Genomic DNA, 10,839 nt, shown 5'->3' on the forward strand with positions numbered 1-10,839 from the left:
TCCATGGTTATTGTATGTAAACTTAAGCATGTATATAAGATATACTAGTGGATCATGCCTTAAGCGATAACTTAAATAGGCCTGTAGTATAAGGATTAATGAGTGATTCTTGATCTTGGTGACACGAGTTTGAAAGTGTTGCAAACTACTACAGATGGTAGATTCTGACCATTCATGTGGAGACATGCGAGGAAAGTGTCCTATACAAAAATTTTGTATAAGACCTGACCACGAGATGATTCGTCTCTATATATACTACAGATGGTAGATTCTGACCATTCATGTGGAGACATGCGAGGAAAGTGTCCTATACAAAAATTTTGTATAAGACCTGACCACGAGATGATTCGTCTCTATATATAGCGTCGTTGATACTGGAGACTTACATCTCACCTAAATGACCATAGGTGACATGACCTCAATCCTGAGTGTTTTGGGAACTTCTGCCTTTGAGGGTGGTTCTTTGATTAGTATTGGTGAGAGTGACCAGATTGCCAACTCAACATGTCTACCTTTTTGGGGACTTGTTTGATTTGGAAGCTGGGAACTCAATTACACAAGATGAAATTCACTCCTTCCCCAAAGCAGGGGTAAGTAGATAGATTGCTCCCTTAAGGGCTGATTCTAGGACTTAAACATAGTGGCCACAGTTTCTCTTTACAAGAGAGGTCTTAGTCATAGTAGGACTATGACTTACGTTCATTAGAGGGATCAGTGGTATTTAAGGAGTTAGATGTAACTACAGGGGCCTAACGGTTATTGGCTGAATTGTACTTACGAGCAATCTATGAAGGGTTGTTGCACTGTTGATTGTTTAAGATGAACACATAATATATTTATGGTAAGAAAAGTTCAATTGTCGGTCTTTAGTGGACTATCTGGCAGTTAATGAATGATGAATCCCATGACTAAAGAGTTTAGTCAGTTATGTTGGGATCGGTGTCCTAATTCTCTTAGAGTCTCATTGTTTGTAATTATACACATTGTTTATGAATAAAATAACTGTTATTTCATTCTGACATTTACTCATATCCAATAAACAAGGCTCCATGGTTATCTTATATAAACTTAAGCATGTATATGTGATATACAAGTGGATCATGCATTAAGTGATAACCTAAATAGGTCTGTAGTATAAGGATTAAGGTGAGATACATGATCCTGGTGACACTACGGATACGACTCGCTTTGTAGAGGTTTGCAAGTGTTGTAAACATGTGGAGACATGCGAGGTTGAGTGTCCTATACAAATAGTTTGTATAAGACCAAACCACGAGATGACTAGACACTGTATATAACATCGTTGATACTGGAGACATACATCTCACCTAAACGATCATAGGTGACACAATCTCAATCCTGAGTGTTTTGGGAACTCCTGCTTTTGAAGGCGGTTCTTTGATTAGTATGGGTGAGAATGGCCAGATTGCCAACTCAACATGCCTACCTTTTTGGGGACTTGTCTGATCTAGGAGCTGGGAACTCACTTACACAAGATGGAATTCACTCCTTCCTCGATGCAGGGGTAAGTAGAGAAATTGCTCCCTTAAGGACTGATTCCGTGGCTTAAACATAGTGGCCACAGCTTCTCTTTAAAAAAGAAGACTCAATCATAATAGGACTATGATTTATTTTCATTAGATGATTCAGTGGTACTTAAGGAGTTAGATGTAACTATAAGGGCATAACGGTTATTGGCTGAGTTGTACTTACGAACGATTTGTGAAGGGTTGTCGCACTGTTGATTGGTTAAGATAGACACATAATATATTTTTGGTAAGGAGAGTTCAGCTGTCGGTCTTTAGTGGAGTGCCTGGCAATTAACGAATGGTGGATCCAGTGATTAAAGAGTTTAGTCAGTTATTCATGTACCATTAAAGTTTCGAGCTATAGGTTCATAAGGTCCCCTTGGTAGCTCAATAGATCCAACTTGAGGATCAATTCTTGGTGTAAATTTGAAATGTTCAAATTGACAAGAGGTAATTCGATTATATATGATATGATCAGTATGGTTGATGAGATACATCAAGTGGAGGATTAATGTAAATGAGATTTATATTAAGTACTATGGAATAGAAAAAAAGCTATGGTTTATTTGTTTCATGAGATGAAATATTAAAACTATAGGTTATAAATATATTATGATAAGTTAGTTATCATTTACATTTATAATAATGTTAATTATTAGATAATTATCTCTTTTTCTCTAATAATCTATTGAGTAGGAGGTTAAAATATGAGATAAAAGGAAAAATGTTTTCCTAATTTTAGTAAGATTTGCAAAATTGTGAACTTGAGATTTCCTCTCTCGGAAAATACTCACGAGAAGTTATCAAGTAAATTAGATTTACTAAGCGACAACTTGGAGTTAGCTAAATGATCATGGATTGTTAGTAGGTGATAGACACTCAGCTAAGTAATGAGCTAATCGATCGTATAGCTTTTACTAGACGATTGCTTAGCTTTTTCTAAACGATTGGGCATTGACCTATACGATAGATTCTTCCATCTCCCACTTGTTTAATTGTTTACACGATTGTGGTTTCTCCATTTTTCTGCCTCAAACCAAGTTCACATAGAGCCCACCCTCTGGATTATCACACCGAGTATATCAAGGTAACCTTCTTGGTAGTGTCATACTCAACTCGATACTGTCGAGGTTCTGTGGAGGTTGTTCGGGGTGTTCGTGACCTTGGCGATTGTTTAGTTCGAGTGCACGGTGATCGTGCTATGTAACAGTTGTGTTAGACGAGCGTTCGTGTGTTGTTGTGTTGTTGTGATCGAGCGTTCATGATCAAGGAGCTTGAAGATAAGTCTACAAAAGTTTGTTACTCTTGTACTTGATCTGTTGTATAACATGTTATAATTTCTGTATTTTATGCATAACCGTATGTTTTTGTTTGTGATTGTAATTGTATATTTCATATACGATTGTAATTCGGAATGATCTTTCCGTTGCTCATGGAAATCCTCGTATTCGATTTCCTTCAAGTTATTCACATACCATTGGAGCTTCGAGCTACATGTCCATAAAGTCCCCTTGGTAACTCAATGGATTCAAGTTGAGGATCAGTTCTTGGTGTTGGTTTGAAATATTCAAATTGACAAGAGGTAGTTTGATTATATATTACGATCGTTTGCCAATAGGATGGGATTTGCCATGACGTTATTCCCATTTGGTGCTCCATTTCCAGGTTGTTCCGCCATGTTGTCTTTCTCTAGTTGTTGTTATTGGCGGCTATCTCTCAATCTTCATCAGAACGTTCTTTCAATCTCTAGGTCGTAATTCGCCAGAGATTGAAAGCTGCAAAGAAATCAAAAAAATTACCGTTAGCACACTGAATTGCCAAAGTCCCCGGCAACGGCGCCAAAAACTAGATGCGTTGTTTTATGCGGTGAAATAATGAAAAAAATTGTGGTGATAGAAAATACGTTGTGCAACAAGTTTTCTTAGCAGAACCCAAGTATAAATCCTACTAAGTTTCCTGATAACTCCAGGGTCGAACTCAGGGACTAAGGAACACAATATGAGGTAATAATTTTTAAGATCACTTTGCATAATTCCATTTATAATTATAAGGAACACATAATTCACTTTGCATAAGTATAATTCCACCTCATAAAATAACGCATCACTAAGTGCTTCTAAACCCATTCGACAGATTTAGCTACTCATGCGTAATATACAGAGAGTGAATAGATATAAAGATGTAAATTCCATTTCTATAGATAAGTTCAGAGTACAAAATGACAATGGAAGATAAGGATAGAGAGTCTGGTAGCAATTCCTTACTTCCCAAGGATTTTACATTGTTAACTCTATTCTGCTCAAAAGATGTTCCTGCTTCCACAGGAGTTGGCCTTCTCTCTGATCTCGACGCTTCCGGCACTCTTCCAAGTTCACCGGAATGATCTCTCGGTACAATCTCACTTCCCTCGCTTCCGCCTTTTAAGTAAAATAAAACTATGAACAAGACTACTTCTATCTAAGAGGGAAATTCTTTTAACTGTCGAACTCCTTCACTGAAGGTGGCCTCTGGTATTTATAGAGCTTCGGGGTAAAAGGCTTCTTCTCTCTTATAATTGCACTGATGGGATGGCATTAATTCTCTGTCTGATGCACTGAATATTTGTCATCGAAAAGTTGAGTGTACTTGCTACAGTAGTTCGTTAACGGCTTGTCAACTTAATTCGGAATCGACCGTCATCAGCTTTATGTCCCATCGTGATTTATTACGCTTTTCACCCAGATGCACCCACCAAGTTGCGTCGGCTCTATGCGGCAACCTTCTTGAGCAGATATTTGCGAGCGCAAATGACCACATAGCCTTGCGTTAATGCAATCTCTTAATGCGCACGACCGTTGATTTCTTTGGATCGCATTTTCTGCCTTGCGTTAATGCATATTCTGCACAAAAATACATAAGTTAACTATTTTAATGCGATGGACGCATGCGACCGCAATATTGTGAACTTAGTGCTTTTTGGACACAATCTTATATATTTTTATCATCGCAAGCCTGCATTGTTTAATAACCTTGCACTGTAATAACCTGCATATCTATCTGTTATCAGACCTTTTCTAGTAAAGGGTCTTTTAGTCATTTTGCCTTCAAGGCATGACTCACACATAGGTAAAGAATTTTCTTCTAACTCGCTTAGAAGTTCATTCTTCACCAACCGCTCAATCTTATTGAGATTGATGTATCCCAACCTTAGGTACCAAAGTTGGACATTTTCTCTAGGAGAAATTTTAAGACTTTTATGTTGAGTTACTGCAGTTTTAAACATTTCAATATTATGGAAGGCTTAAGTTGCTAACGGTCCTAGCACAAAAAGGTTGTTTTCCCGTTTCACAAAACAAATATCAACACCATTTTTAGAAATAAACACTTTATTTACATTGAAGTTGATACAATAAGATTGTTCAAGTAAACACTTTACAAAAATTAAATTTCTTTTTAAACCAGGAACTACATACACATTTTCTAACAAAATGAATTTATTCTGTAAAGTTAACTAGAGACTCCCACTGCCACTGTCGAGACAACATACCCAGCTCCAACCTGCATCGTCATTTAACCAACATCAAATTGTCACCAGGAACTAATTTCCTGAAATGAAGAAAAAACTGTTGAGGTTGATGCCTTAAATCTCGTAGGGTCTTGTAGTTTGTAAACACATGTATGATCAAACGCTTTGTGATTTATAATATGAGATATTTTATTCCTTTCAGTCTATGAAATATGAGATATTTTAGTTGCATTAACCACAAACCAATAAACTAAGATCCAGGATTATCGTTGTAACTTAAGCATGTATATGGAGACATACAAGTGGACCATGCTTTAAGTGATAACCTAAATGGTCTGTAGTATATGGATAAATAAGGGACACCTTATCCTGGTGACACTACGAGTGTGGCCCACTTTGTAGGTGTTACAATTGTTATAAAGTGCTACAAATGGTATGATCTTGATCGTTTGTGTATTAGACATGCGAGTGAGGATACTCTATATAAAGAAGTTTGTATAAGATCAGACCACGAAATGTTTAGTCTCGTTAACGCCATTCATCATAGAGACTTTCATTTCACTAGGATGACCATAAGTAACATGACCTTAATCCTGAGTTAGTTGTAAACTCCTGCCTATGAGGGCAGTCCTTTGATTTGCATGGGTGAGGTCACTCAGGATTAAGGTCATGTTACCTATGGTCATCCTAGTGAAATGAAAGTCTCTTTCATAAACGGTATTATATAATGAGATTAAACATTTTGTGGTTCAGTCTTATACAAACTCCTTTGTATAGAGCGTCCCCGCTAGCATGTCTAATACACGAATAACCAGGATCAGACTATTTGTAGCATTTTACAACAATTGTAACACCTACAAAGCGGGTCACACTCGTAATGTGATCAGGATAAGATATCCCTCCTTTATCCATATACTACAGACCATTTAGGTTATCAGTTAAAGCACGATCCACTTGTATGTCTCCACATGTTGGGATTGGTGTCCTAATTCTCCCGGAGTCTCGTTGTTTTGTAAAGATACACATTGTTTGATGAATAAAATAATTGTTATTTAATTCTGGCATTTACTCATATCCAATAAACGAAGCTCCTTGGTTATCTTATGTGAACTTAAGCATGTATATGTGATATACAAGTGGATCATGACTTAAGTGATAACCTAAATAGGTCTGTAGTATAAGGATTAAGGTGGGATACCTGATTCTGGTGACACTACGGATACAACCCGCTTTGTAGAGGTTTGCAAGTATTGTAAACTACTACAGATGGTAGATCCTGACCATTCATATGGAGACGGGCGAGCGGGGGTGTCCTATACAAAGAGTTTGTATAAGACCCGGACCACAAGATGATTAGACTTTGTATATAACCTCGTTGATACTAGAGACTTACATCTCACCTAAACGACCATAGGTGACACGACCTCAATCCTAAGTGTTTTGGTAACTCTTGCCTTTGAGAGCGATTCTTTGATTAGTATGGGTGAGAGTGGCCAGATTGCCAATCAGCATGCCTACCTTTTTGGGGACTTGTCTGATCTGGGAGTTGGAAACTCAATCCATAAGATGGAATTCACTCCTTTCCCGAAGCAGGGATAATTAGAGAGATTGCTCCCTTAAGGGCTGATTCCGGGACTTGAACATAGTGGTCACAGCTTCTCTTTGGAAGAAAGGACTCAGTCATAGTAGGACTATGACTTATGTTCATTAGAAAGATCAGTAGTACTTAAGGAGTTAGATGTAACTACAGGGGTATAATGGTTATTAGCCCAACTATACTTACGAGCGATCTATGAAGGGTTAAGATGGACACATAATATATCTGTGGTAAGGAGAATTCAATTGTCGGTCTTTAGTGGAGTGTCCGACAGTTAACGGATGGTGGATCCCGTGACTAAAGAGTTTAGTCAGTTATTCACGTACCGTTGGAGCTTTGAGCTACAGGTCCATAAGGTCCCCTTGGTAGCTCAATGGATTTAGTTGAGGATCAGTTCTTGGTGTTGATTTGAAATGTTTAAATTGACAAGAGGTAATTCGATTATATATGATATGATCGATATGATGTATGAGATACATCTAGTGGAGGATTAATGTAAATGAGATTTACATTAAGTAACATGGAATAGAAGAAGAACTATGGTTTATATGTTTCATGAGATGAAATATAAAAACTCTAGGTTATAAATATAGTATGATAAGTTGGTTGTCATTTATATTTATAGTAATATTAATTATTAGATAATTAATTCTTTTTCTCTAATAACCAATTGAGTGGGAGGTTATTAATGGTTCATGGTAACCGTGAGATAAAAAGAAAAATTGTTTTCCTAATTTTAGTAAGTTTTTGTTAAAAATTGATTTGGAGATTTCTCTCTCGAAAAAAGAATCTCACGGAGCTTGTCAAGTAAATACGAATTTACTAAACGATAGCTTGACAAAAGGTAAACAATCATGTAGTGTTTGTAGGTGCAGACACACTGCTAAACGATCGTTGAGCTTTTGCTAGACGATCGCTTAGCTTTTGCTAAACGATTGGGCATTGACCTATACGATAGGTTTCAGCCATCTCTCACTTGCCCAATCATGTACACGATTGTTGAATCCTCCTTCATCTGCCTCAAACCAAGTCCACACAGAGCCTACCCTCTGAATTCTCACACTGAGAATACCAAGGTAGCCTTCTTGGTGGTGTCATACTCAGCTCGATGTCGTTGAGGTTCTATGGAGGCTGTTCGTATTGCTGGGGTGTTTGTGATCAAGGCGATCGTAGAGGACGAGTGCGCGGTGTTCGTGCTGCGGAGCGGTCGTGTTGTTCCAGCGTTCGAGATTTTTGTTCGAGCATTCATGAGCAAGGAGCATGTAGACGAGTCTACAAATGTTCGTAGCATTCTCCTTGTTCATTTATAGTTTTTATGTTGTAATTTCTATATTGATTGCATAACTGTTTATCTCTATTTACGACTGTAATTTGTAATGTTCATACATGATTGCATTTGGAATGATCTATTCCGCTGCTCATGGAAATCCTTAAGATCGATTTCCTTCACCACATACATACTTAAGTTACAACGACAACCATGGATCTTAGTTTATTGGTTTGTGGTTAATGCAACTAAAATATCTCATATTTTATGGATTGAAGTGAATAAAATATCTCATATTATAAATCACAAAGCGTTTGTTCATACATGTATTTACAAACTACAAGACTCTATGAGATTTAGGGCATCAATCCCAACAATCTCCCACTTATCCTAAAGCGAGTGGGGTGAACAAGATAATCAAACTACAAGTACACAAGACAATAAACCAGGGCATAAACGCCTAGTACAACACAAACATGGTTAGTGGCGCCAGAATCTATAATCCAAGCATAATCATCATTATCCACTAAACATGTTTCCAAAACAAGCAAATCATATTTATCTTGTTTGGCCTTCTTCTTTTTTGCCAAGTACTTGAGACAGTTCCTCTTCCAATATCCCTCTTAACTATAATGGAAACATATTTCCTTTGCAACCTTGGCTTTCTTACACTTTTGGGTAGCAGCTAGTAGGTTAGCTTTCCCCTTTCCACCTTTCTTCTTCTTCCACTTTTTGGTATCGTAGGAAGAAGATATAGACTTTTTACCAGAGGTTGAACCTCTGTGGAACTTCTTAGAGGATGAAGAAACATTTGCCTCATCCTTCTGTTCCTTGCTTTTCATCAAGGATTGGAAGGTATGTAGTTCGTTGAGCAAGGTGGTTAAGTTGTAGTCAATCCTGTTCAAAACGACATTTCTACGAAAGTGTTTGAAACTTTCAGGTAAAGATTTCAAAATGAAGCTAACTTGGCTGGCTTCATCGATGACGGACCCATTCATCTCCGCCATATTGAAGTGGACCATCATGTTAAGTATATGGTCTTGAATAGATGCCCCTTCTTGCATACGGGCATTGAAGATGTGTTTGAGAGCATCATGCCTGAGCTGTGCGGACGGTTGTTCAAACATTCTCTTCAGGGACTCCTTAATCTCACGAGTTGTGAGCATGGGCTCATGCTTCTTGCCCAAGACTCACCAAGATATATGCTTGGGCCTTTTCATTCTCCCATGTCCAACGCTCATATGCTTCTCGAGTATTTCGAGCAACATTTAAAGCTGGAATGGAAAGACGATCCTCCATCAGGACAAAATGAAGGTCATCGATGATAAGTATTGTGTTGATCGTGTTTTTCCATGAAGTTTAATTTTTATTGGTTAATTTACCAGCAGCGAGTAAATTTAATGTCCCGTAAGTCATTATGAAATAAATTTGCTGAAACCATAGAATTTATTTATTATTAGTTTATTTGCAATAAACCATCAAGACAATCAATCAATTTTTAGCAAAATAGTCTAATGTACCCTAAGTGACATCTATTTTGCAATGATGTTTCAGTGAGGCAGGGCAAAAATCACCTTAGGGTAATCAGGTACCCTTTCACTAAAATGAGACAATTTCAACTAACAGACAGAACAACTCCTTGCTACTATCACTATTAATCACCATTGTTTGGTCCAAATTTGTTAAACTCGTTTAACAATTCTCGTAAGTGTAACCTCTCATTTTAGGTCCTAGAGTTCCACCCTAATGAGCCAACCATAGGGAAAAATCAATTGGTACATGAAACTAAAGCAACCCTATCCATTTCTGGAGTTTGAATAAAGCGTCATGCAAAGATATCATCCTTTAGGGGGATACCCACGGTGCCACGAGGCCATGCATGAAACTTTACTTTAAACTAATGAGAGAGACCGAGGGATGTGTTATCACACATCTTGCTCTCACGTACTATAAACACTCTCTCCATTCACCTTGATATTGATCTACACAAATGCCACCTGTAGGGGGACACCTATGGTGCCTCGAGGCCGAGTATAGATCTCACGGTGTGAACTTTAAGAAGAAACGTGAAGAGGATGAAATGAAGTATCATCTACCCCATTTTCCCCCCACTGAGTGTTTTACCTAGGGTTAATTAACTTAAGAAAGATCCAGGTACTAATTTTATCTAAGTGATTGTTTAATTTGCCTAAAAACAACACTTGCCTTTGAATAGTTAAACAATTTTGATTAAGGTTCATTAAACTCTTTAACAAACTTTAATCAAACTTGCATGCTTATAACAAATCTATCTAATTCACCTTTCCATGTAAGTTCTCAAGTAGAGAGAGTTACATTTCTGTCAACTTAAATACCCCAGCCTATACAAAACTACCCTTAGTCAAAAGGTCCCTTATAGATACATTTGTTACAATATTTAATCTTTTAATTAAGATCAATTTAATCTTATTAAACCGATTAAAAGATTGAACTTAAATTTCTATCTCATTAGAAAAGTGATTTTAAGTCTACGTGAATCATGTTTTAAAACAATTTTAAAAGATGATTATTAACCTAAGGTTTGCATGCAACTCTTAATTATTGATTTTAATTTCTAATTTCATTTTGTTATAACAATTATAAACAAAAGAAATTAATTAAAACCATACATTGCATGCTTTGACATACTTTAGTAAATTATAACATTTATAAATTAAACTAAAGTAGTATCATGCTTCATGCAATTTCATTTCATTACTAACATATAAAACATTTTTATAATAAAGTAATGAAACATACTATAGCATGCATCTATACATACATTGAACCATATATTATAACAATTATAATATAAATGATGCATGAATATGTTGTTAATACATGCATGCATATATTATAGCATTTATATTATATGATGCATAAGCATGCTATATTAAATAAGTCATGCATATACATATATTAT

The sequence above is a fragment of the Benincasa hispida genome, chromosome 7 (assembly GCF_027475165.1).
Source record: "Benincasa hispida cultivar pf3 chromosome 7, pf3_genome.v1.1, whole genome shotgun sequence".
Classification (NCBI taxonomy): Eukaryota; Viridiplantae; Streptophyta; class Magnoliopsida; order Cucurbitales; family Cucurbitaceae; genus Benincasa; species Benincasa hispida.